The sequence below is a fragment of the Molothrus ater genome, chromosome 10 (genome assembly GCF_012460135.2).
Source record: "Molothrus ater isolate BHLD 08-10-18 breed brown headed cowbird chromosome 10, BPBGC_Mater_1.1, whole genome shotgun sequence".
Classification (NCBI taxonomy): Eukaryota; Metazoa; Chordata; class Aves; order Passeriformes; family Icteridae; genus Molothrus; species Molothrus ater.
The window spans coordinates 7,225,587-7,250,019 of record NC_050487.2 but is presented as its reverse complement, the minus strand read 5'-3'; the positions used below and the strand labels follow the sequence as shown (position 1 = coordinate 7,250,019).

The window sequence follows — 24,433 nt, the reverse complement described above, 5'->3', positions numbered from 1 at the left end:
TGAAGCACGCACAGCTCTCAGCAGGTGTAGATTCCTTGTGCTTGTGGAAACAGAACATTTTTAATATGGTTTAAAACACAAGCTCTGAGTGTTTATTAATTTATGCAGGTTCTTAATAGAAGTATATAAAAATTACATAAGATGGATATACTTCCCTTCAGTGTGCATCAAATTTCCTGCGTGATAGCTGGTAACTTTTTCATTTGTGTATTACTTGATTTTTCTTACAGCTGAGGGGGCAGGTTATGAAGCAGACAGATGTTCACAACTCACATTTATAAGCTTAGAAACTTCCTACCAGATGCCAACCCATTCCATACTCCCAGATACCTATTCCAATACCTCTGACCCTTCTGTTTCCATGTGTCAGACGACTGCCTCTCCACGGTGATCTACAGCAAACTATTCGGTAAAACTCTCTGCGTTCCAGAATCGAAAACTTTACATACTTCCACAGATGTCTGTAGAAGTATTCAGTGTCACCTCACGCTATTTTCTGTAAGAAGGGCAAGAGCAGCCGAGCGAAGAAGGCACGTTTGGGCTGGAGCGGTGCCGGTTCGGGAGCGGTCAGAGCTCCAACGGCAGAGCAGCGGCAGCAGCACCGGCGCCGCCTCGCCCCGGGCTGCGGCCGCCGTTCCCCGGGGGTTGAGCGGCCGCGGGGCCGTTCGCTCCGCGGGCCGGGCTCCCCTCAGCGCGCCGGGGCAACGCCCGGGACCAGCGGGCGCCTCTCCAGCACGGGCACACCCGGGATCCTGGGCCGGACCCCCTCGCCCCGCGGGGTGCGGGGAGCCGGCCCGGCGCTGCTGCCCGCGATCGGTGAGTACCCCGCGGGCCGGGGCGGCCCTGGGGCTGCGGGGCGGTCCCTGAGGGGCGGCGGCTGCGGCTCCGCGGAGTGCCCCGGCAGCGAGGGGGGCACAGCACAGCATGGTCCCGGCGGTGAGGGGGCACGGCACAGCCCGGTCCCGCCGGTGAAGGGGCACGGCACAGCCCGGTCCCGCCGGTGAGGGAGCACGGCACAGCCCGGTCCCGCCGGTGAGGGGGCACGGCACAGCCGGAGCACGGCACAGCCCGGTCCCGGCGGTGAGGGGGCACGGCACAGCCCGATCCCGGCGGTGAGGGGGCACGGCACAGCCCGGTCCCGGCGGTGAGGGGGGCACGGCACAGCCCGGTCCCGGCGGTGAAGGGGCACGGCACAGCCGGAGCACGGCACAGCCCGGTCCCGGCGGTGAGGGGGCACGGCACAGCCCGGTCCCGCCGGTGAGGGAGCACGGCACAGCCGGAGCACGGCACAGCCCGGTCCCGGCGGTGAGGGGGCACGGCACAGCCGGAGCACGGCACAGCCCGATCCCGCCGGTGAGGGGACAAACCACAGCCCGGTCCCGCCGGTGAAGGGGCACGGCACAGCCCGGTCCCGGCGGTGAGGGGGCACGGCACAGCCGGAGCACGGCACAGCCCGATCCCGGCGGTGAGGGGGCACGGCACAGCCCGATCCCGGCGGTGAGGGAGCACGGCACAGCCCGATCCCGGCGGTGAGGGAGCACGGCACAGCCCGGTCCCGGCGGTGAGGGAGCACGGCACAGCCCGGTCCCGGCGGTGAGGGAGCACGGCACAGCCCGGTCCCGGCGGTGAGGGGGGCACGGCACAGCCGGAGCACGGCACAGCCCGGTCCCGGCGGTGAGGGAGCACGGCACAGCCCGGTCCCGCCGGTGAGGGGGCACGGCACAGCCGGAGCACGGCACAGCCCGGTCCCGGCGGTGAGGGGGCACGGCACAGCCCGGTCCCGGCGGTGAGGGGGCACGGCACAGCCGTACCGCCCGCCCGGCGGTGCCCGCTGTAAGGCAAGGGCAGCCGCCGCCCCTTAGGGCCCCTCAGGCACCGCCGCCGCGGGGCGGCCCCAGCCGGCTCCTCCCTCCCCCGCGATTCGCTGCTCCCTCCCAGCTCTTCGAACGCTCCTGTGCGGAAGGCTGCTCGCCAGCTGTGTGCTGAGTGCACTTGATGCTGCCTATTTAACCAGCTTTATTTAAACTGCACTTTGGCAGCATTATCGGACGTATTTTGTTGCTGTTTTGCCTTGCTGTTTTTCACCTATTAAGTAAGGCAATGTGCCATACCCGGAGCGCGGGGGAGGATCAGCGGAGCCGTGCCCGGGTGGCAGCGGGTCCGGAGGCGGTGATGCTCCAGCTGCAGCGCCCTGGAGGCAGCAGCATCCCGCGGGAGCCGGCACCGCGCCGGGAAGCGATGAGCGCTCGCTGCGTTACTCCAGTACCGCTGATGAGGAGGAGGCAGTGCGGCTTTGCCCCGCAGTGTCACGGGTGACCTCCTTCCAAAGGTCTGTCAGCGATAGCGTCTCCCCGGGACGCTGTTTTAGCATTCATTCACGCTCGTGAATGAATATTAAAATATGGTTTTGTCGCCGCCCCTTTTTCCCGCAGCGCGGAGGGCGCTGCTGATGCCACATCGCACAGCTTGGCGCTTCGGTCAGCACGCCGAAGGGATGAACAATTCCATTAATAGTTCTCTTCAGTCTGTCCTCTCAACTGGTTTTGAGCGCTGGACAATAAAGTCAAAATACCTTAAACTTATATTTTTACATTGTTTTTGAAAACACGGAACCCAAAGAGCTTTAAGGAGAATATTCAGGATTAAAAGGGAACATTTGTTTCTGCTATGTTGCAGATGCATCTTAATGAGTAATCCTGGTTTTCATTTTCCTTTTGTCATTATTCCTATACCTATGAGATCGCAGAGGATCCAAAAGAAGCAGAGAGCTCCAGGTGGAGTCCCTGGTCTTGCATTGACTGCCCTGAGAGCCCAGGTGACTTTTGAACTGTCACAGATTTTGTGGTGCAAAGAAATGAATCCTTTGTATTTTTACATTTCTGCTTCCCCGTGTGCAGGAGTCTGTGTGCTCCTTGTAATGAGTGGTTTACAGTGGCACGAGTGTTGTGTCCACTTACTGCATCGAGAGATTTCACCCAGAGTATATTAAAAACTACATATGCCTTCCTATTCTGTGGCAGATGAGAAACTTAGGTATTTAAGCACCTCTTTTAATAAATCAAAATTAGCTTCTTCATTAATAATGCCTTAAAATAGTTTGGATGCCTCTGGACCATTGGGACTAAGAGGCTGCTGTCACTGAAGACTTACTCAGGCTTATGCTCACTTCTGCATCTGACGTTAGTGGTATTTAATCCTTATTTAATTCTGGAAGGCTTTAGAAGTTAAATGCTGTCACAGACGAATTTGTGGCAAAGCTTGATTTTTGGGTCACATTTGTGTTTTGATTCTGAATTTGTCAAACGAAAAGCAATTTTCATAGGTCATTAGAGTGGCAGCAGGACCAAACCTGAAGAGGAGAGAGCTGGGCTCATTGTGTGTTCCACAAGGATGTACTTATGGATTTTAACCCATATTCAAGCTGATGCAGTAACTGTTTACTGATGCAGTAACTGTTTACTGTTTTACCATTTCTTCTGACTTCTCATACAAGTAGGTGTTTTGGGTTGGTGTTTTTAATACAAAATTGCTGGATGCAATTTTATCTGGTTTGATAAAAAACAGTGGAGAAGCAGGCAGGAATTCTGTTGCTGCACTGTTACTTTTGATCATTTTCACATGAGCAATTTTGTAGCTGTGCAATATACATTTTTTTAAAACTGCATGCTACTGTTTTGCACTGCTGGTTTCTAGCTCTTTTTTATCATGTGAGACTTTAAGTTCTACTTTCTTGCTGCCTTCATAAGGATAGGTAGTGAAGTTCCTAAACCAACACTAATTTATTTTCCAGATGCAAGCCTGGGACTGATGTTTTCTAAATGTTAACTCGCCCTAGAAGAATTAGAGCTGCATGATCAAAATATCAGGTTAGTTGTCATCAGCTGTCTTTTTTCATAAAAGCTCACTTTTTTTCTATTACCATTTTGCTTGTCCTTGTGCTCACGTCCTTTGGTTTATAAATTTGGGTTTATTATGTAGGCTTGGTTTATTGTATGAGTTTACCAACTCCTGGTACATAGGAGGACACAGTATGGGTAATGTAGAATGTAATCTTAGCCCCCAATGAGTTGCAGCTCGACCCTATTACTAACGATTAGGAGCAGGTCAGATGATAACAGGCAACACTTGTAACCAATAAGAACAAGTGGTATAAAAGAGTGGACTCATCAGAACTGGTGTCAGATGGCTGCTGCAAGGACCAAGAACACTCAGTGCTTAGAGGAGCTGCCTGTAAGAACCATGGAGGAGGTATGAAACTCTGGTGCTATGAAGTCCTTGCACTATAATGATAATAGAACTGTTGTAATATATAAGACAACACTGGTAAAACAACTCATACATTAAAGCAGTGTAATGCAAAGTATTTCTTCTGTCTAACAGAACTAAATATTTGATTCTGACTTTGGACATTCATGTGTTATCAACTTTTAAAATATCCGTGCTGCATCCATTTATCTTTGGAACTTCTTCAGTTTCAGAAACACTTAGTGCCTGATTTTAGGCCAACACATTTTCTTAATCTCCACAGACAAACTTTACAAGCAGTTCTGAGTTCTTGTTTCAGATACTGAAGTGAGTGAGAGAGAGTTCTCTCCTGTAGTTCAGAACTTGCTTCTGGGAGGGTAATTTCTGAATGGCATGCATTCCTTCAAGGGTTTTAGATTATTTATCCAAATTACCTAATTTGCTCCTAATTAGCATAAATTAAAATACTGTCCCTTCAGTTTGTCTTAATTTTGAAAGAGCAAACTATTTGAATTCCAAGTGAGTGCAGCCACACTGGGGTTTAACAAGCTCACTGGTTTTGCCCAATCAAAAGTGTTGTGAGTTTGTGCTGTAGACAAATTTGCAGATTCTGATGGTGAAAAGACTGATCCTGGTCAAAATTACTGATAAAGCTCCTGGTAACTTCCCCAAAAGTCTCCATCTCCAAGCCTGTTGATCATGTGTTAAGCAGCCCTTAAGGCAGAATTCATAGGCAATAGTAAGTGTGAAGGGCAATTGATTTTGCATGGAACAGGGGTAATATAACTCAGCTTTCAGTACAAATATTCCAGTCAGAGTGATTTTACTTCCTGAGATAAATATCGTTTGTGTTCAAGGCCCTGATTTTGAATATTTTCCTGGATGCAGTAAAATACATGGTGCTCATTTCTTTTTTTGTGTTGTTCTTATTTATTTGTGTTCTATTTCTTTGTGTCCCATATGAAGTATGTGCTTCCAGTAAAGTTACTCCAGATTTTCTTTTAAGTGAATTCTGATGAGAATTCCTATCTCAGATCCTTTTCTGGAAGGCAGGGATAAAATGTACACAGATGTAACTGTGTCTGTGAGAAAAGTTAAATGTAGATGTGCTGCAGCACAAAACAAAGATTGCAGCAGACATTTCCTAAATTATTCTGGAGACCTGTTCTGCTGCACTCCAGTAGTTGTGTAGTGTTAGCTGAGTGTCTTTGACTTCTTGGCCTACTCAATTATATGCCTCTTAAACCCAAAGGTGTCATTTCTTGTTAAGAATCTCCTATTCTCTATTTATTAAACTGCTCTTTAAAACTCTGCTGAGACATGGTCTGATCACAGACTGCTGGTGAATAATCAGCTTTATAGTCTGCAAATCCATTTTAAACATCTGTTGAACAATGTAAATGTGTAACTGATAGCCAAATATGCCCTAAATGCTTCCCTTCTGCCCTAGAAGGCAGCCAGCATTTTAAAGTCTTTCAGCTTTGAGACAAAGGAACAAAATCACTTTATTGCACTGGAGTTGTATGTTATTTTAGCAAATAGGGTGAGCTCCTGAAAGACCAATTAACCTTCATATAAATGGGCTGTGCTGTGTTGCATAGTGCCCTTTGAAAGCTCTATTGAAGTTTGCTGATGCTTACAGTGGCTGCTCACAAGGATAATTAGATGTTCAAATTATGATCCTTGGATACCCAAGAGGCTGTGAGGCATTCTCAAGGGATCAAGGCCTTAGAGAAGGGAAGGTGATAACCTGAAATCTGAAGATTTCAGGTAGAGGTAGAGCAGTGCTTAACCAACACCACTCATTTTTATTTTGTTGACTGAGAATAATATCCAGTTTAGGAATAGTGAATGCTTTCTGACAAGTACAATGCTTCCTGACAAGTAAACCACACCTTTAAAAGGTGGTTACGAAGTCATAGGTTGTTTCTTTGTACATAATTCCTTCTCCTAGGGGAATGAAGGGTATTAGCAATCCCATGTCAATTCTGCTAACAAGCCTTGCTGCTGCTTAGCCAGCCTGCTTTAGGCAGTGCCTCTTTTTGCATAAATAACATGGATCAGTTTTGCCTTCCTTTAAGAACTATTATAGCATTTTTGATACCTGTATGTTTGCTTGGGGCCCAGAGAATTGGAGTGGAAGTAGATGGGATGAGGGATGGGCTGTTGTCTGTTCACACAGGGAGCCTGATCAGCAGTTCAAAAATGCAGTCCAGGGAGGCTGGGTTTAGTACTGTGGGGCAGAGGTTCCTGCAACAGCAGATCCTGCACAAGTTTTGTTTATCCAAAATACTGCTTTAATTTAATTACAGCTGGAATGATGTGGACTTCTGCTTATAAAGGCAAATAACTGTTATTGACTCTTCCTGTGTAATTTCATGACTACTTCTTCCTTTCCCATGTCTCACCTGGACAGCTGCAACAGGTTTAACACTTTATATTGTTATTTGTTCCATGGACAGCAGAGGTGATTGTTGCAGAAGAAAATGAGCTGTGTGCACTCTCATCACAGAGAAATACGAGTCCCATTTCTTCTGACTTCTCATACAAGTAGGTGTTTTGGGTTGGTGTTTTTAATACAAAATTGCTGGATGCAATTTTCTGGTTTGATAATAAATGGAAGAGAGCAAGCTCTTTGGGAGTTGTTGGGTTCCAGATACTTTTTCTCAACACCACTTTGGCTACTTAGGACTGTGTGAGTAAGTGGAACTTCCCCAACAGCTCATTCTGTTGTCAGTGGACTGCATGTGCAACTTTCAACCTGGAAAAGTTTCTTGAATTTTTTATGCTCTACTTTTCTACTGAAGTATATTTTGTGTGGACATTTAATTAGACATGGAAGTACTCACCTATATATCCTTTTTTACATACAGATGTGTTTGGTGTATGCACACAAATTGCACCAAGTTATTACTCTGTGTGAATAAAGCTACTAAAATATTCACTGTAAAGTGTAAGAGGTGTAAGAATTATGAGTTAATATTCACAGATCAAGATGTGTGAAGGTTTTGGGGGTCAAACAAATTACCTCCTGATGCATTCAGATGATTGCAGTGCACTTATTTACTCTAGAAATGTCTGAATGGTCAGACATAAAATATTTTGGAGAGCAGAATAAAGCAAAAGTTAATGAAAATAAAACATTTGCTTCTGAAAACTGCACATCATGAAATATTCATAGTTGTTCTACAGACAAGATGTATTTTATAGAGAGGAGTAAATAATTTTGTTGAAGAATTGCAGGTTGATGTGTGCTGATTAACACTGGAATGTAATTGTTTGACATAATCAGAAGTGATAATATTTTGGGATAGCAGATATTTATGGTTTTCACTGAAAGCATTGATTCCTAAAGATGAGGGTGTCCTGCCAGCATTCTGTGGGGTCTCTGCTGCTGACTGGATTGAGAATTGGAAGAGTACATTACTGTTCCATTTATTTTACAAATACTTTCACTGTGAGACGCATTTGCTACTTTAAATGCTCTAATATACTCAGCATCCTGTTCAGGTTTTGATTCTGCTTATTACTAGCATTTATTAAAATTATTTTTAGTAGGATTAGTTGTCATATTTCAAAAATAAGTAATTATCTTGAATTTTGTTTTTTTTTTTTTTTCTGGAAAGATTGCCCAACTTCAGGTGCACTGCTACTTTAGATTGCTGTTAAATAGAGCCATTAGTCTCACCTGACTTCTTTCCTTCTTTTCCTGTCAGCTCAATTACAGATTGTCAGTGCTGAAGGAAACGCTCTTGGTGGTGGAGTAGTATAGAGGGAAGTGTTAGCACCTGCCCTTAAAGGAGTTCCGGATTTCTTCCTGCTGCACAAACCCCATGTGGCTTTAGAGAAGACCTTAATCTGTATCAAAGTTGTCTTAATCCCATTTCTTTGAAATTCAGCTCAATGGATGTTAGGCTGGAATATTTTATCACTTCAGATGCTGAAATTCTTTGTTGTATCTTGTGTGGTTGCCTAGTTATGTTACTTTTTTCCCTCTCATATAGTCTAGATTGTTAACAATCTATGCTGCAATAAAAATTCTCTAGGAATGCATTTATTTTGCTACTCTAAAGGAAATTGCAGTACAGCTAATTTGCAAATGAATATATTTAGAGATTCTTCGTTCAAATCTTGTAGTATTGATCTCACAAGCCAAGTCTTTGTTCAGGGTATTCTTTTGAACCAGGAGGAAAAGTGAAGAGGCAGTAATTGCAGCTGTGATGATCTGTGGTTAATTTGAAACACTTTCAAAAACACCTTAAAAGGCTTCTGAAAATCAAGGTGAGTTGGAGATAAAGTACTGAAGTTGCTTATGAAAATAGCATTTAGGAACCTGAAGCATCTGGAATGCAGACTTCTAAATGTGCTTCTCTTACCTTCAAAAAGGTTTTGGCAAAGAGCTGTAGACACAGAATTAATTTTCCAAACTGTGGACTCTAAAGTATAAATTACTTATATAATAGAAAAACTTATATAACCTGTTATCTTTATGCCTTTCTTTAAGGGCTGTCTGAGGTCTGATCATGGATGCATTCAGAGTTGCCGGAGTTCAGGGGTCTGTGGGGATTTTGCAGCAGAAGGGATAAAGAAGGGAGTGCCTTGTTTTGTCATGTTCTTTTCTTCCTCACTAAGCTTCCTTTTAGTCCTGCCTTCTGATAAGTATCTTAAACGGAGCAATCCTAATGAAGGGACTGAGCCCCAGGTGCCAGAGGTTCTTATGGCTGCTGGTGAGCCTGTTAGGCTGTTTTGGGGAAGTTCTTTTTGTTAGGCTGGAAAAGATAAGGAGCCCAGTCTCCAGTAAAACTGCTGTGTGAGCTCACATCAGGTTCATGCAGTCTGTCCAGTTAAATTCATTCAAAAGAAGTTAGGAAATCAAATAAATAGTAAATTTAAGCTCCCTGTGGCCCAGCTGTGAAAAAAAATACTCCCTTATTTGTTTTCAAATGAGTATCGAACTTGCAATATTTTATCAGATAAGCAATAATGTTCTTAGCAAAAATAAGCATGTGTTTATTGGAAATTAGGATGTATTTGAAGTTAAGGCTAGTGCTGCTTGGGAATGTTATTCTGGCAAATTTGTAGTCACTGTAAATGCTCCCTGTGGTAGAAGGGAAAGCAGTGCATGTGCTTAGCTTGTGTTACATTGAGATGCACTTTAAAAATCACCGTTCTTTCCATGGAAGTATAAACTTTTATAATCCCTATAGACCATCATTTATTTTTAATTAAACAGATGTGTTGTGAATGTGCTGATAGTGTAACAGCAATAGCCATGGTATTTTAGCCATAGTAAATTGTAGCCATAGTAAACTGTGTGTGTGTGTTAGGGCAGAAAATCTGCTCAGAATGTGTTCTATTACTTCCTTCTCCTTGGTTACCTCCCTCAGATTATTCCAATTTTTAAATGTTCCCTTTTTTAACCACTTTTTCCCCAAAAGTATTCTGTATACTTCCTGCATGTCTGCATTGTATCGTTCCAGTTCATCTGTTGACTTTGAAGAACAGGGGGTGAGGGGACCTCACTCAGAGTTTTAGAAAGTAAATGATGATTTCAGCCTTTTCTTTTTAGTGCTCTAATGACACTTTCTGTCAAGACTGGTTGGTTTCTTCTCTGGGCCTGTTTTTGTCACTTTTAAAAGCTTCATTGGGAGTTTGAGGTTATTTCAAGTTCTTGGGGGAAGACTCAAGGATGTGTGTACTCAGCTGGGTGTGTACTCTTCCAATGGTACAATCTGGCCTCAAATATTACTGGCTTTACAAAATCACTTGTATAACATTTATTCACCAAAATATATTTTTGACTTGAAGACTTATCCATCAAATCTCTTTTTCTTTCTAAGTCATGTAAAAACTTACCAGTATTCTTCAGTTACTCTATCAGTATCCTTTCTGACTTGCTTGGTGCTTATATATAACAGACTTCAAGAATTTCCATGTTCTGTTAATTCATGTTAAACTTAAGTATTTTAATATTCACATTCAGCATAAGTAGAGGCCATTAGTTGGCTTGTGCAAATACATCCTCAAGGGTGAGGTTTTTCTTAATATTTAGTTGTTACACAGAAAAATCACTAAGCTCATCCAGGTCCTTCAAGTAAGCCTGACTAAAATGTGAGTATTTATTACTTCTAAGCTGTTACTTCCATTTATGAAGACACTCAAGGTATCTTTGTTTCACAGCAAGCAGGTAAAGATAGTGACCTGCCCTTAGGTGCTGGCTGAAGTTCTTGGCTGTATTTGTATTAAATTAGTTGTGAGTGGGCAATAATTTGCTTTATGCCCACTAAAATAGGTGCATCCAAGGTGCCAGTACAGACATCATTAAGATGTAAAATACTCGTCTTTTCTCTGTTTGTTGGATTTACTTATGGGGGGCAGAAATACAGAGGGTAAGTGGTAAAATATTGTAAATAATTATGTGGCCAATCCAAAATCAGGTTTTTTGCACAACAGTAATAAAGCCCTGCAAGCCCAGAGGGTTGACAGCTATTGATCCTGACTTTTATATGTAACTCAATTTTGTCTCTTACGTTGAGGACTTGAAATTTTATCCACAATTTTTTCCAGGTCCAAACAGCACTTATCCAGAAATAATTTTTTTTTGTTGAAGAGCAGCACTTTGATATATAGGCTTTATTTCAGCCCTACTGAAATCAATAGGACCTTTTTCTGGTGGCCTCAGTAAGTATTGGACTAGGCCCATAATTTATACTTGCAAATAACTTTGGCCACAAAATCGTATCTGTAGAAATGGAGGCAATTCTTCAAAACCAGGCTAACTTCTGCTTTTTTTTGGAAGGGAATTTCAGAAACTGGTTGTGGTTTTTCCTTTATCCTCTGGGGTTATCAGAAGCACAGTAATTTTCAGCCATTGTTGGGTCAGGGTGACATGATTTATGGTTGCTTCCTCAAAAGGAAAGCTTTCTCTAGAGTTAAGAGGAGTTCTGCTCCATTGTGCCTCCTGTGATGTGTCACAAGGAGAGAAACTACTCCTTTAGGGTAGATGTGTTTTCTAGCTATAACTTGGGCTTTCTGTTTGCAAACCTGTCAGTCCACAAAGCAATTGATTCTCTCTACTGAGAGCACCATAACTGGCTCAGATGTGATCAAAGGTGAGAGGGAAAAGGCTTCTGCTTGTAACAGAAACAATGTGGATTTTGTTCTCTGAATTCTCTCCCCACAAATTCAGTCATGAAACTGTATGGGTGTCAGTTGTAGGTTTAGCTGACAGACACCAAATATCTGCAGAAACAGAAGAAAAGCCTCAATGTGCAGATTTAAATGTTTGCACGACAAAAATCCAGTGTGTTTCTAATAGATTATTTACCTCAGATGAACTAGAAACTGGTTGACAACTTGGAAGTCATACTCCAGAAAATATTTGAAGTACTTCTTTATTTTCAAGTAGAACTTTATTTAGAAACACTTTATTTAGAAACATGCTCTGGTAGAAATTTCAAGATTTATAAAACAACCTTTAATCAAAGGATACAGGATCAGTTGAAAGAGACAAAGCGTTTGATATTGCCTACGTGCTGGAGTAGAAGGAATTCCAGTTGGACAAGATATCCCTTCTTTGTACAATGCTGTGGGCCTGGGTCTGGAAGGCAGCATCATGGCTGTAGCATTAGGACTGGCACTTTCCAGTAGCCTTTATGACTTTGATAGCTCAGGAAGACTTCACAGTGAAATGTTTATCCTCTGGGATGGACTGTGAATAGCTTCTTCAAAAACTATTTAAAAATTACATTGCAATTTAGTGGAAGGAACTTTAAATGTTCTAAAAAGCAGAAACACCTGCAGTTTTCTTTGCTGCTTGCCTGCAGTAATTCCAACCATGTCAGAGAAGTAGCACTGCCTTCCTCTGCAGAGAATAAATAACTCTGTCTGTGATAGGATTTCTGGAGATTTATTTTCTCTGCAAATACTCTGTGTTCGTGAGCGTGTAACTGGAATGACTTTCATCATACTTGGTGTTTGTAAGTTGATTTGTAATTAATACTGGCAAGCCTGAAGATGTGGTCCTTCGTACCTTGGTTGATGCAAATCAGATTGTTTGCCTTGTGGGAGGTTTTTGCGTGTTTTCATATTGCTCTTTGCTTGTTCACAGCTGTGAAGGATATAACCTTGGAAGTAGTCCAGTGCTTGTTTACATAATGACATGATGTGGTTTTCACCCAGCTCCTGTAGGTGGGAGAAGTCAATACCTATAGATGATTTAGTCTATGTCTTGTCCTGCCTCAATTTTCAAAGATCGCTTAAATTTACGGTGCTATGTTTAGTTGTAATTAGAATGATGAATATATAGTTTTAATTATTACTATTTTTTTTCTGGAAATGTCACTCTTCAAGATAATGTAGGTAGCAATGCCAGGATATTTAAACATTATTCACAGGTGAGGCATCAATTAAAGATGGCTTCTTCCCTAACTGAGATGCAGAAGAAGAAAACCAGGACAGCCCTTCTAGATGGAAAAGGTTGGTCCATGACCTCCAGCTCTAACTCTGTAAGGGAATTTAACAGTTTGCCAGATAAGTTATTTAAACCTTGCAGGTTTTAGTGTTAAATGTTACTAAGAAGCTACATTTCAAACCAAAATGCTATGCCCACTTCAAGTATATCTTCAAATATACCATGGCAAAATAGTTGACACTGTGTTTGCCTGGCTTAAAATGCCTTTAGTGGACTTATCACTGTTTTCTCCTACCCACTCTGGGAAAAGACCCACCTGAGAGAGAGGAAAAGCCTGTGAGACTACTAAACAGGTCCAAAAAACTCAACAGAGATGCTTTAGCTTATCTCCTCTTTTATATGCCACTGTTAGGAATAATTTTGGGATTCCATTCCTGGATGAAACCAGGATGTATTCAGATTCCTGAAAGGTTTGCAAAGTACATTGCAGTGCTACACAGTAATGAAGATGAACCTCTCTTTGAACCAGTTTAGGGAAGAGTCTGAGTGTGGCAGTCGTGAGGCTCAGTGTCATGAAGGACAAGAAATCCTTGTAGATGGCAAGCACTCTGCTCTGGGAAGGAGTAATCAAAATCTGTTCCACTGAAGGGCCTGCTCTCCCTGACTGCCCAGAGGCACACCCAGCTCTGTGCCTGCCCTGAGTTTTGTGGGAATAAGCCCCCATGTGCTCAGTGCCTCAGTACAGGACCAAACTCCCAAACTGAGATGGGGCCAGGTACAGTGGCAGCACAACACTGCAGTAGCACAGTTAGCTCTGTCTTGTGCTTCAGGACACCATGAAATTGCATTTACAGTTTCCAGGTTTTCTGTTTTAGACTCCCAAATCCCATGAGGCCAAAGGAGAGAAGTGAAGGGAGCTTGCAGTGCTGTGCAGACATAAAGGAAAATCCATCATGTCCCATAACTTGGTGCTGTCTGGACTCTGCTTGTCTGGAAGCACCAGAGCTGGGACTGCATAGTCCCCTTTTGGGGCTTGGTTTTGGATTTTCCTCACAGCTTTGTGTGTTCAGGCAGGGCAGGGTAGCACAGGGCACAGTGAGGAGCTGTATTGACAAATCCTGGGAAAAGTTCTCCAGATGCAAGAAAACAGACATAAGGCCCACTGATTACTCCAGACCATTTTGACTTCTTTGGTTCCCAATTGTATCTTTTTGAATTTGGCTGCAAAAATGTAAAAGGTCTGGTTAAGCAGTCACAGTTCATAGCAATGTTTTGGTGGTTTGGGGTTTGGGCTTTTTTTGGTTCATTGGGGTTTTTTTTCCACAGACTGGCTTAAGGAAATTTTAGAAAAATAATTAGAAGTCTATCAGCCAGTTTGCTTAAAACAAACACAAAATGGATGAAGCATTTGAACTGTGGAATTGATCTCTGTGGACAGTTCTTACAGTGTGTGCTTTGCAGAGAAATGTGCTGTCAAATGTAGGCTCTGCTGCAGTTTATGGAGGGGACCTGCACTCAGTATTTAAGCATGTTTTTCTCTTTTTTCCCCCTTGTTTCTAATGAGAAATTAATGCAGCACAACTTTTTCTATTTCTTACTGTGCACAGTAAGTCTGTAGAGGGTATGTGCACCAGGCTGGCTTCCTGGGGCAGAACTAATCCAATCATTTATCAGTTTATTAGATTTTTTTGCTGTTAAGGCCAGGTGAAATCTCATGCACCTGCATTTCTTGGTGGTCTCTTATATGCAAGAAAATTCATTGCCTGAACCAGTGTAAATTTGCAGGATGTAGCATTTTAAAATGTCAGTAAGTTAAATGGGGTCTGTAAACATTCCTAGACAGGTTGTGGTTCATTGGCTTATTGTTTGACCATCTTGAATGGAAACATCCATGTGGTTTTATTACACCATGACTTGATTAATTACAGCCAGTTGAACACTTAATTACAGCACCAAGGTACCTAAACATTGAGGAGCTTTCGGGAGAGAGAATTCTGAACACTGACAGAATTAAGTGTGGTATTTCCTGATTAAGATTGCTGTGGTGCAGATGTTAACACTGCCACTGCTGATTAAAACAAATTGTAAATAATAATTTGTTTTCTACAATAAATTGTAGAAAATTCAGTGAAAGCCGTAGTTGCTTTAGTGGCTGTTTCAATAAGCAAATGTATCCATTTTAGGACACTTAAAGTTTCTATTGCTAACTTCAAAAAATGGGGATAGTATAGATTGCTGCTTAATCAGTACCTTAATTTTTCCAAGAGCAAAAATCTTCAAGGTATTTAAAATGGAAATGCTGAGTCTCCCACGGTGTTTTTTTGTTTAAACATAGTTTTTTTTTTTTTAATAAAGATGAAAAATACTAAGGATCTCAAGTCACAGTAAAGTTATGGAGAGTCCAAGATATTTTTACTTGCCTCTCTAAGCACAAATATGACTGTAAAGGGTTTGATCTCTTGGCAATATCTGGTCTGCCATTAGGGCCCTCTTCCCAAGAGGCTGGATACAGGATTTATAAAACTGAAAGCATCCCAGCTCTGGTGAAAAATAGCAGTGCCTTTGAGCAACTCAACCCATAGCAGCAGCCACCCCAGAGAGCCTGGGGCTCTGTAAATTTTCAGTGCTCTCTTTGTTTGTAGATTTTGGGCCATACATCAGCTCCTGCTTTCATGATAAGTGCATATGCAAATATGGAGTTTGCATCAGTGATAGAAGCCAAGTGTTACATAAAAAGCAGTTCAGAAAATCAATAACTTGAAGTTGACATTTTTTTGAGAGAATGGAGATTATATGGGTCTGTAGTCCAAAAAATGCTGCTTTTATTGCTGATTAAGGAATTCAGCATAATCAGATAATGAATGGTGCTGTGTGACTCCCCATACCAAGTGTAATTTGGTAACAGTAATTAGGTAGGGAGTTGATCTGTTCAGTTTCATTGGCAGTGCCATAAAAGGAGGCAGTAAGTTTAATGTGTGAAACTAGTAAACTGTCAGGTGTTAAATTAAACAGCATAACTCTCCTGCTGATGGGGATCTTAACTTTTTAGTGGTGGATATAAAATAGAGTACAACTTGGGGTAGTTTTTCCATACATAGCAATTTCAGTGTAATTTAGGAGCTGTGGCCTTGGGAAATACCAGAGTCAGAGATCAGAGCTGTTGTTGATGTGGTGCCTCCTCCAGTGCAGGGTGCCAAGCATGGCAGATAAATGTCAAAACTGGATCATGCCAGTCTGGACGGGCTGGACTGTTAAGAAGTGTCACCCTTGTGTGCCTGGGACAAGGTTTCAATCAGTGACAAACTTGGTCATCTTCTGGTGTAGTAGTAGCCTTAATAGCAAGAAAATATTAAATCATGCACTCATTACATAGTTTAGGTTTTTTTTGTCTGCTTTGATTCTTCTGTTCTTAATGGAAAAATCAGTTTTGAGTTTATTACTGGTAACAACTAATGCCTTAAATGCTTTCCCTCCATAAATAGAACATTGCAAATATATAAATAACTACATTGCTTTGATGCCTAGATATGATTGTCTTATAATTAATTCATTTCCCAATAAGAAAACCAATTTTAGAAAACAAGTTTTACTTATCTGTATTTCTTCAAAGGAACTTAATTTTGCAGTCATTCAGTTATGTAACCACAATTAATTCATTGTTAATATTAATTAGAGTAAATACTCCTAAAATAATTGGATAACTTTAATTGTGGCTAATGATTTTGACTATTTTCCCTTCAGAATTTCTCGTTTAGTCAGTACTTCAAATGAATATGCCAAGGATATTGTCATGTTTTGTTTCTTCTTTTATTTTTTAGAAATTTTTTCTGTTTAATTTCTGTTTTATTTTCTTCAACATTAGATCTAAGAAGTGCCAGATATGACCACATGTTGTTTGACAATCTCCTATATACCCTTTTAACCTTTTCTGTAGAGTTTTAAAACATTTATGCTGTAACATTGCAAAAAATGCCTGTGGGGGCTCATTTCTTCTTGTATTATTCACTGTTAATGGAGCAAATTGCAGTATGTCAAGTGAGGCAGATGCCTTTTTATTCAGCATCAAAGGTTAACTTTTAAGTTTTAATTCTGTTTTGGGAAGAACTATTTATGGTGATTTTTATTTATACAGGGCAGGTATGAGAGTAATGTGAGGACTGGGAAATGGCCTCAGTTTCTCATTAAACCAGTTCCTGAGGTGAAGTATTTCCATAAATCTTTTCATGTTAGGGTGAAATTCCTAACAGAAGAGGAATTTTATCAGTCTAATAAACATGCTAAGGGGTAGGTACTGAGGACAGACTGCAAATCCTCCCTCTCTGCCTTTTTTCAAGCTCTGGCTGGCCTGGGCAGGGCTGTGCTGGCAGTGCCAGGCTGGGCAGCCCCTGGTCCTGCAGTACCAGGTGCTCTTGTTATACACTGGAGGCAGGGCTGGACTGGCAGCTGATTTGTTTGGTGCTAATATACAGGATTGCCAGTTGGCAATGGAGGATGGCCAGCCCTGGGACTTAGAAGGTGTGGAGTAAATTGCAGTAATTCTTCAGTCTCCACATAGCTTTGGGTGTGTCAAACATTATTAGTTTTGTGTTAGATGACCCAGCTTGATGATTATGTCCTATAAACCCAATGAGGTATCAAAGTGCCTTTTTTTTTTTCTAAGAAAATCCTGTAAGATTTAGTAAGTACTGTTTACAAAGGGTAATTGATTGCCTCATTTGTGTGGCAGTGTGTTGCTATAGAATATGGCAGGCCTTTGCTAGGAAGAAGAAATTTGTGTTCTCCTGAGGATGGGGACAAGTTCACATTCCGCTGTGATGGAGAGCTGGCTGCCACCCACAGATGGGAGAGCAAATTAAAGCAAAGGTAATGAGTAAAGCTTCAGCTGAATTTTGTTTTGGTTGGTTTTTCTAGTATAGTTTCCCCCTCTCCAAAGTACTTAATACAGTTAATGGAGTTATTTGATGGAGAAGAGGTTCTGATTGTTGAAGCTTTTCTTCATTCTCTTCACCCTTGGCAGGTGCATTTCTAAGTACTTTTCATCTTGCTTGAAAGTTTTATTTAGTTATTCCAAAGGATTTCTTTTTAGCCAGGTCTAAGACAAGGGAAAAAAAAATCAATTATTTTCGTTCATAGAAGGTTGCTGCTTAAAGAGAAATCAATAACAGTGTCTGTGAATGAGCTGTTGGCCAGTTGGCAATGGAATAGCCTGGCTTTGGAGAAAACAGAAAAAAATGCAAAATAAAAATAAATTGTATTGGAGCTTAGGTTTAGGATAAAGATAAATTATTTGAAAACAGGAAAACCTGTCAGGCTAGTTGATCTATCACAGTCCCTCATAAAAGTCTTAATCTTTACTGTAACCAGTGACTGTCATTTTGATTTTTGATTTGTATGGATTTTATGAATTCTCAAAATCCTGTTTGTAATTAACCCTTCTTTTCCATATGCTTCAGGCATTGGGAATACCACCAGGCTAGCCAAAACCAATTAGTATTAGTTTTTAGTATCAGTTTTTAGTATTAGTCTTAGGAAAAAGGTTATATTAATTATGTTATGTAAAATTCTCTAGCACTTTTTCTAAGCAAAATATCAGTTTGAAAGTGAGCAAACAAGATTTAAGATGGATCATTAATGGACTGTATTGGTTATGGTGTTTCTGAAAACAAGTATCTGCTCCTGTCTTTGTCTGTCTAATAATTGTACTCCAGTTTAGAGGTGTTTATGCAGTAAATTCTATCAAGTACTGTATTCCAGAGCATCAGTGATAAAATCCTTGCCCTGTTAGAGTTGATGTAGGTACTAGGACTTCAGGAAGATTAGAGTTCAAAGCCTCCCAATGCCATGAATATGTTTCCTTCAAGTCATGGGTGGAAGATGAGGCAGCATAATTACTGTGGGATGGATTCAAGGGGCCAGATGTTGGCAAATCTTCTGCATTTGGCTGGGTACCAGAAGAAAGCCCACTGCTCTCCTGCCAGCTGGCAGTCAGTCACTCCTTCTGCCTCTGCACTCCCCATTCTCCATGAGCAAGTCACAAATGTACAGCACAGAGCACAGCTCTGTCTTGGCAGTGTGAGGAGAGATGTTCATCTCTCCTTGGGCCTGTTTGCCAGGTTCCACAGTACAAACCTGTATGTTGTCATACAAGATAAAATTAGAGTCTTCCTTTCTTACTTCTTCTGTAAATTACAAGGACGTGATATTTTTTTCTCTGTTCTATTTCTGTAAATATGGAAGGTGCAATTTATCAAAACCAAGTTTGAAATGGACTTCAGGGAGCTAATTGATTCTAGGAGTTTTGTTCTTTATTATATGGAATTAGGAATTTGAGGATAATTTTTCACCAGTCCTCTTTAGAGAAGGCAATTTAACATGGAAAAATCTACCTAAATGTATTTTCTTTCTTTTCTTGCATTTAAAAATTTAAATTTACAAGTTTGATTGGTGATTGATTTACCTTGGTAAGATATGATGTAGAAGCTCTCAGTTTCATCTCTGAAATGTCTGTAAACTGAAAAGTTTCCATGGAGTGTCAGAAGAGATGCTTAGCACAGGGGCTTAGTTAACCTGATTAGAATAACTCTGGACTCCAACCTGTTTCTTGCTGAGAATCAGTCTGCGGCCAGGCTGGAACAGTGTTCAGGCTGCAGTTCAGGCCCATGATGTGTGGTTCTTATGGGTTCTGTCTCTGGGAAGTTCATGTTTGCTTTGAGAGGAGCAATTGGTGTGTGGGGAATAAAGTGATGTTTCACAGCTGCAGGAATGAGCCCGGGAGAAATGAGACGTTGTGCAACGAGTTTGATTTTTGTGAACAGCTTTTTGCAGTGTTGGTTTCTTTATCTGCAGCCAGGCAGATCCATGTCCACATTTCAATAATTAAATCTCTCTGTTTACTCTTTTAAATCCAATTTGGGCCATTTTTCAAAGACCACAGCTCCTTTCCCTGACATCTGAATGTTTGGTTTATCTGAGCTCTGAGCTGGTCATGTAAATTGAGTGTCTCTGGTTTGGATCTGTGTTTTTGATGGGTAAATACCTCCTTGCAAATGGTCTACAGAGCTCTGGTTTTAGGGCTGTACCAAATCTATTTCTTGGTGTTGGTTGTTTTTGCTGTGGGTTTGTCTTTTATGGGGGTAAGGAGGCAGGTTGGGGAAAGCAGTGAAGGGCAAACTGTTAAAGCAGCTATACTGGGATGTGAAATGTGTATCCTAAGGTGTTAAGAGCTATTACATGGATCTGCAGCATTTCTGATACCAACATGAGTAATTACACTTCTGTTTATGACTGATAGCTCAACTTCTGCCAGTGTTTCCATTATTAACTTCTGTTTTCATGGACTTGTACTACAGGCAGAGTCTGTATCTGGGTAATTTTATTAAAGCAGTTTTCAACAAGCTCATTGGCTGTGCAGGCATGGAAAGAATATTAAATTAAAAGAAAATTCTGAACCTAGGGAACCTAATGGTCTGATATGGGATGTTAAGCTATATCATCACTAATGCAATGTGCAATTTCTGTTTTGCTCTGATTACATGCAAAGTCAATGATCTTTCGGCACCTGTAGCTTCAAAACCAAGTGTTTTAAACATTGCAATAATAGCCTGAAAATCACAGATCCTAAATAATGAGTTGGGTCTCCATCGCCTTCCACTTGGAAGAGAGGTTTGACACCTGGAGTAGCTTACCAGAGCAGCCTTGCAGCAGAGCTTTGCCTCTTCAGCTGCAGCCTTGGAGGGGTGGCTTAGCAACATTGCTCAGGTCTTCAAACACAGCCCCTGTGTGACTGTCCAGATTCTGGTCCTGGTTTACAGTGTTCACAAAGGTTATTTAGAATATCAAGTTTTGACCTAAACTGAAGACACCAACTTAATGAATTAATAGTTTTTCAAAAATGATAACTGGATAGTGATATCCTCACTTGTTGTGTCTGGGCTTAGGTGTAATCCCACGGTAGGAGGCTCTGTGTGAGGGAGGCAGAGTGATCTGAGACAATCCCAGCAGGACCAGTGGAGAGGTTTTGGCCTTTTACATCTTCATCCATGTTTGTATGCAATATAATCTGTGGTGACAAATCTGAATTATTTCATAAGCCTCATCAGCACAGTAACTGGGAGCTGCCTAGAATGCCTCCTAAAGACTTTTTTTATTCTTTAAATGAGCATAAAATTTGGGAATTTGCCTTTGATCTCAGTATATTGAATGTGAATGAAGTTGCCTGATGTAGAGCAAGAGGCTGTGATGAATATGGATGTGGTGCTGCTGGCCTTTGTTAGTGCAGAGGTGCCTGGAGAGATGAAACAGGGCAGCTCCACAGTGCTGATCTTTGTTTGATAACTTATTTTTGAGATTTTTGTTTGCTGTTCTCTCTTCTTTTTAAAAGATTTCTTTAAGAGAGCTCCCTAGTGATCTCTGACTGTACTACTTTACATCTCAGTAGGATTTTACTTTTGGATTAGGGGTTTAGTGAATCAAGCCTTCCTGATTTCTACACAAAAGAAATTTAACATTTCTAATTTTTCTTTTCATCTCAAAACTTCCTAGTTAAAAACAAAAATCGCCTCAGATGTGGATAAATCAGAATTTCTCTGCCTTCTCCTTCTCCCTGCTTCCTACCCTACATTGAAATATGAATTATGTTTCAAGTTAATTAACTGGTAAGAAAGATACAGAATTATGTTGTGCATTTTATACAAAATACAGCCTTAAGCAGTGTTTTGTGTATTTTTGGGATAGTTATTATAGCTGACATGAATTCATATTATTCCTCTGTCAGGCTATACTTGACAAACACTTTTTGACCTATTTTTTAAGTATAAATGTAATATTCATATTGTTTTGTATATTCCTCCATGAATTACAACTACACTCTGTAATTGTAAACATAGATTCTGAAAATCAAATTAAAGGTTTTTCGTGTGTTCTAGCTTATTTTAGTTTTCCCCAGGAGCTTCAGGTAATTAATTTTTTTTTAAATTAGAAAAGTTTAAAACCCACAACTATTTATTTTCTCTCTCAAATTGAAAATAAAATAAACATAATCAAAAGAATTTTTACTTTGAATTGGAAATTAAATAAGTGTGTGCTGTACTAATTCTTTTTTTTAAGTAGTTAAAGTATACAGGCTTCCTGCAGATACTGCCAGAGGAAAGCAAAGGTGTTCTGGGAGCAGAATAGAGAATTTAGTAGATCTATTGTCACATGAAGGATAGCTGGAATCCTGGAATTGTTTAGTTAATTGGCTTTGCTTATACTATGTAATTATGAAATCACCCATGTTGCATTCAAACTGTTGTCATCTGAGCTTCAAAATCAACATTGAATTTGGAGTAGTGGTTTTTTAATGAATATTTATTGTTATACTTTAGGTCTAAAGTCTTTACAGAGTTTCAGGTTGCACATTCAGTGGGAAGCTTGAGTTTTCAGTTGTCCCTCATAGTGGAAAGGACTCTGTGATGAAGAGGGACTTGGGAAAGTCAATGACAGAAATCTGGGACTGCACAGAAAAGAGAATTGTAAAGCATTCTGTAAGCAGAGGTACTGCATGCGGAAAGAAGAGGGAGGAGAAATTGTATTCCAACACACAAAGTTTCCCAAAGACTTTCCCAAGCTCAACATAAAATTACAAAAAGTCTGCTTATTAAACCCTGGGAGAATTTTATTGCTTGTAGAACTGCAGTCTGAATGTCACAGCAGTTACTAATTACAACCAGGAATGTTTACAGCATTGGAGATTAGCATAACCATACATTTCAGAGCATATACAGAATAATGAGAACAGGACGATGGAAGTCTAATGTAATGCACACCTTCTTAGCTGATTAATAATAATTTGATGCCTTCATGTAATACTTTACATGTCTTTACCATTGTACATACCTCTAATTTGTAAGTCTTTAAAGCACCCCGGGGGAAAAAATGGTTGAACATCCCTGTGTGCTGCTGTCTTTGGATGTTGCCTCTGTGTATTAGTAAAGATTCTTTTATTGGGAACTCCTTTCCCTTTTTTCTTCATAATGTATCTCACCTTGGTCTAGTTTTGTGGTTTTTCCATGAAGTTTTCCAAAGCAATAAATCCTAAGAGCTCCTCACTCTTACTAGATGATGCTGTGTTTCTATTTTTTGGTTTTTAAAGATATGGCTCTTGGGTTTTAGCTGGAAATGATTTATTGTTTTGTTGGGGCTTCTTTCACTGTGTGGCTTTTTGAAATTACTTTAACTAATTTCATTGGCAATTCCATGCTGCTTCTAGATCCAGAGTTATGAAATTGTTGTGCAGACTGCTGGTACCTGCTGGGCTGTGGGAAATGGTCTGCAAGGACAAGCAGTCCACAGAGCCTCTTGGGACAGAGTGTGATGAGAGGGCATTGCCACTTGGGAGAGTCAGAGATGACAGAAGAAAACACACAGCAACACTTTGCTCATAGTATTGAAGCCAATGAATTTTTATTTTATGTTTCCCATGGGCGAAGAACATTTGTGCAGTCAGTTCCTCAACTGTTTGGCAATTTGTTAAGGAGTAGTAAATGGTTCACCTGCTCACCATTTCACCTGATTTGTAACTTGTTTCTTGTATCTAGCTCTGCTGTAGACCTAGCAAATGACTTTTTGAAACTTTTCTGGTACTCTTGGCATGGAAGTAACAGCACATGTTCTTTGATGCCCAGATTTGGCAGTTTCTTGAAGGTGTTTCACTGTCCCATCTTCTTTTTAGAAGATGGACTTCATTAAGTATTTTAGACTTTATCTTCTTTTCTCTCCTCAGTGCCAGACCCTGTCTTGCACTCAAATAATGATGAGCCAACTGCTTCAGTGGGAACTTTATGCAGTTGAATTTTGTAATTGGCCCAATCAGCTTGCAAACTACCACTTGATTTTGCTTCCCACACAAGTTTTCTCTTGGAAAGGGAGCTTTAATTTCCAGCTCTGACTGTCTCAAGTAGACACCTTGCAGAGTGCTCATCCCCAGCAGTGGAGAACAGCAGCCCAAGCAGAATTCCTGGAGTCTGGAGCTCATGTGCGTGGCCTGCAACACAGGGAAGGAGAGAGCCACGTTAGAAATGCCTGCTGTGCTCTCAAATTGCTGCCTGGGGAGAAGCCTTAGGAAGCTCCACTGGCCCACACTAGCAGAACTGGAGGTACTTCTGGAGGGTCCAGGTGCATCTTTTCATACTTTTTCACAAAAATTAATATGAAATCTTCTCTCTGTATTCTGGTAACCATTTTTATTTTTCTTGGTTTTTTTTTCTTTTTTCTTTTTTTTTTATTTTTTACATCTCAATGATGGTGTGAACCTCTCACACCTTATAGGAAAAGGATTTGGAGAATGTTTCCCTCTATGAGGGAAATGGAGTACCCCAGCTGTGCTTCCCAGGCTTGTTAATAGATCTGTTTTATTGTGTTCTGTTCCAGTGCCAGAGAATTTTGTCAGGCAATCCACAGTGATTGATTCTAGGGAAACAAAACACCATTTCCTTCTGTTTTCAGTCTCGAGTCACGCTGTAGCTCTCATACCAGATTTTTTTCCCAGTAATTCCAGAATTCATGCACTTGTCTACCCACAGCTGTTCAAAATTAACTGAAAATAACTTTCAATTCTGGTCTTCATTCCTAAAAGTTATGACTCAGAGACTATTAAAAATGGCCCGTCATCCTTCTGGATTTTATATGGAACAAAAAAGACATGTCCCAGACAACAGTTTCTGTAACTTCTTGAGTTTCATATTGGTTTTTTGATGTAAGGTACTCCAGTGCTGCATGGAATCCGTTTTTTTTCTG

The 24,433-nt window shown here is 41.1% G+C and overlaps 1 protein-coding gene across 1 annotated transcript in view; it reads left to right on the top strand.

Annotated features, from left to right (window-relative positions):
* Positions 1 to 774: 774 nt before the first annotated feature.
* The window catches only part of SPSB4 (splA/ryanodine receptor domain and SOCS box containing 4), a 153,306-nt gene continuing 129,647 nt past the window's right edge, over positions 775 to 24,433 (top strand). The window contains exons 1-2 of the mRNA XM_036389269.2: positions 775 to 816; positions 3,791 to 3,866. The gene's annotated coding sequence lies outside the window, so the exon portion shown is untranslated. The remainder of the gene's footprint in view (positions 817 to 3,790; positions 3,867 to 24,433) is intronic.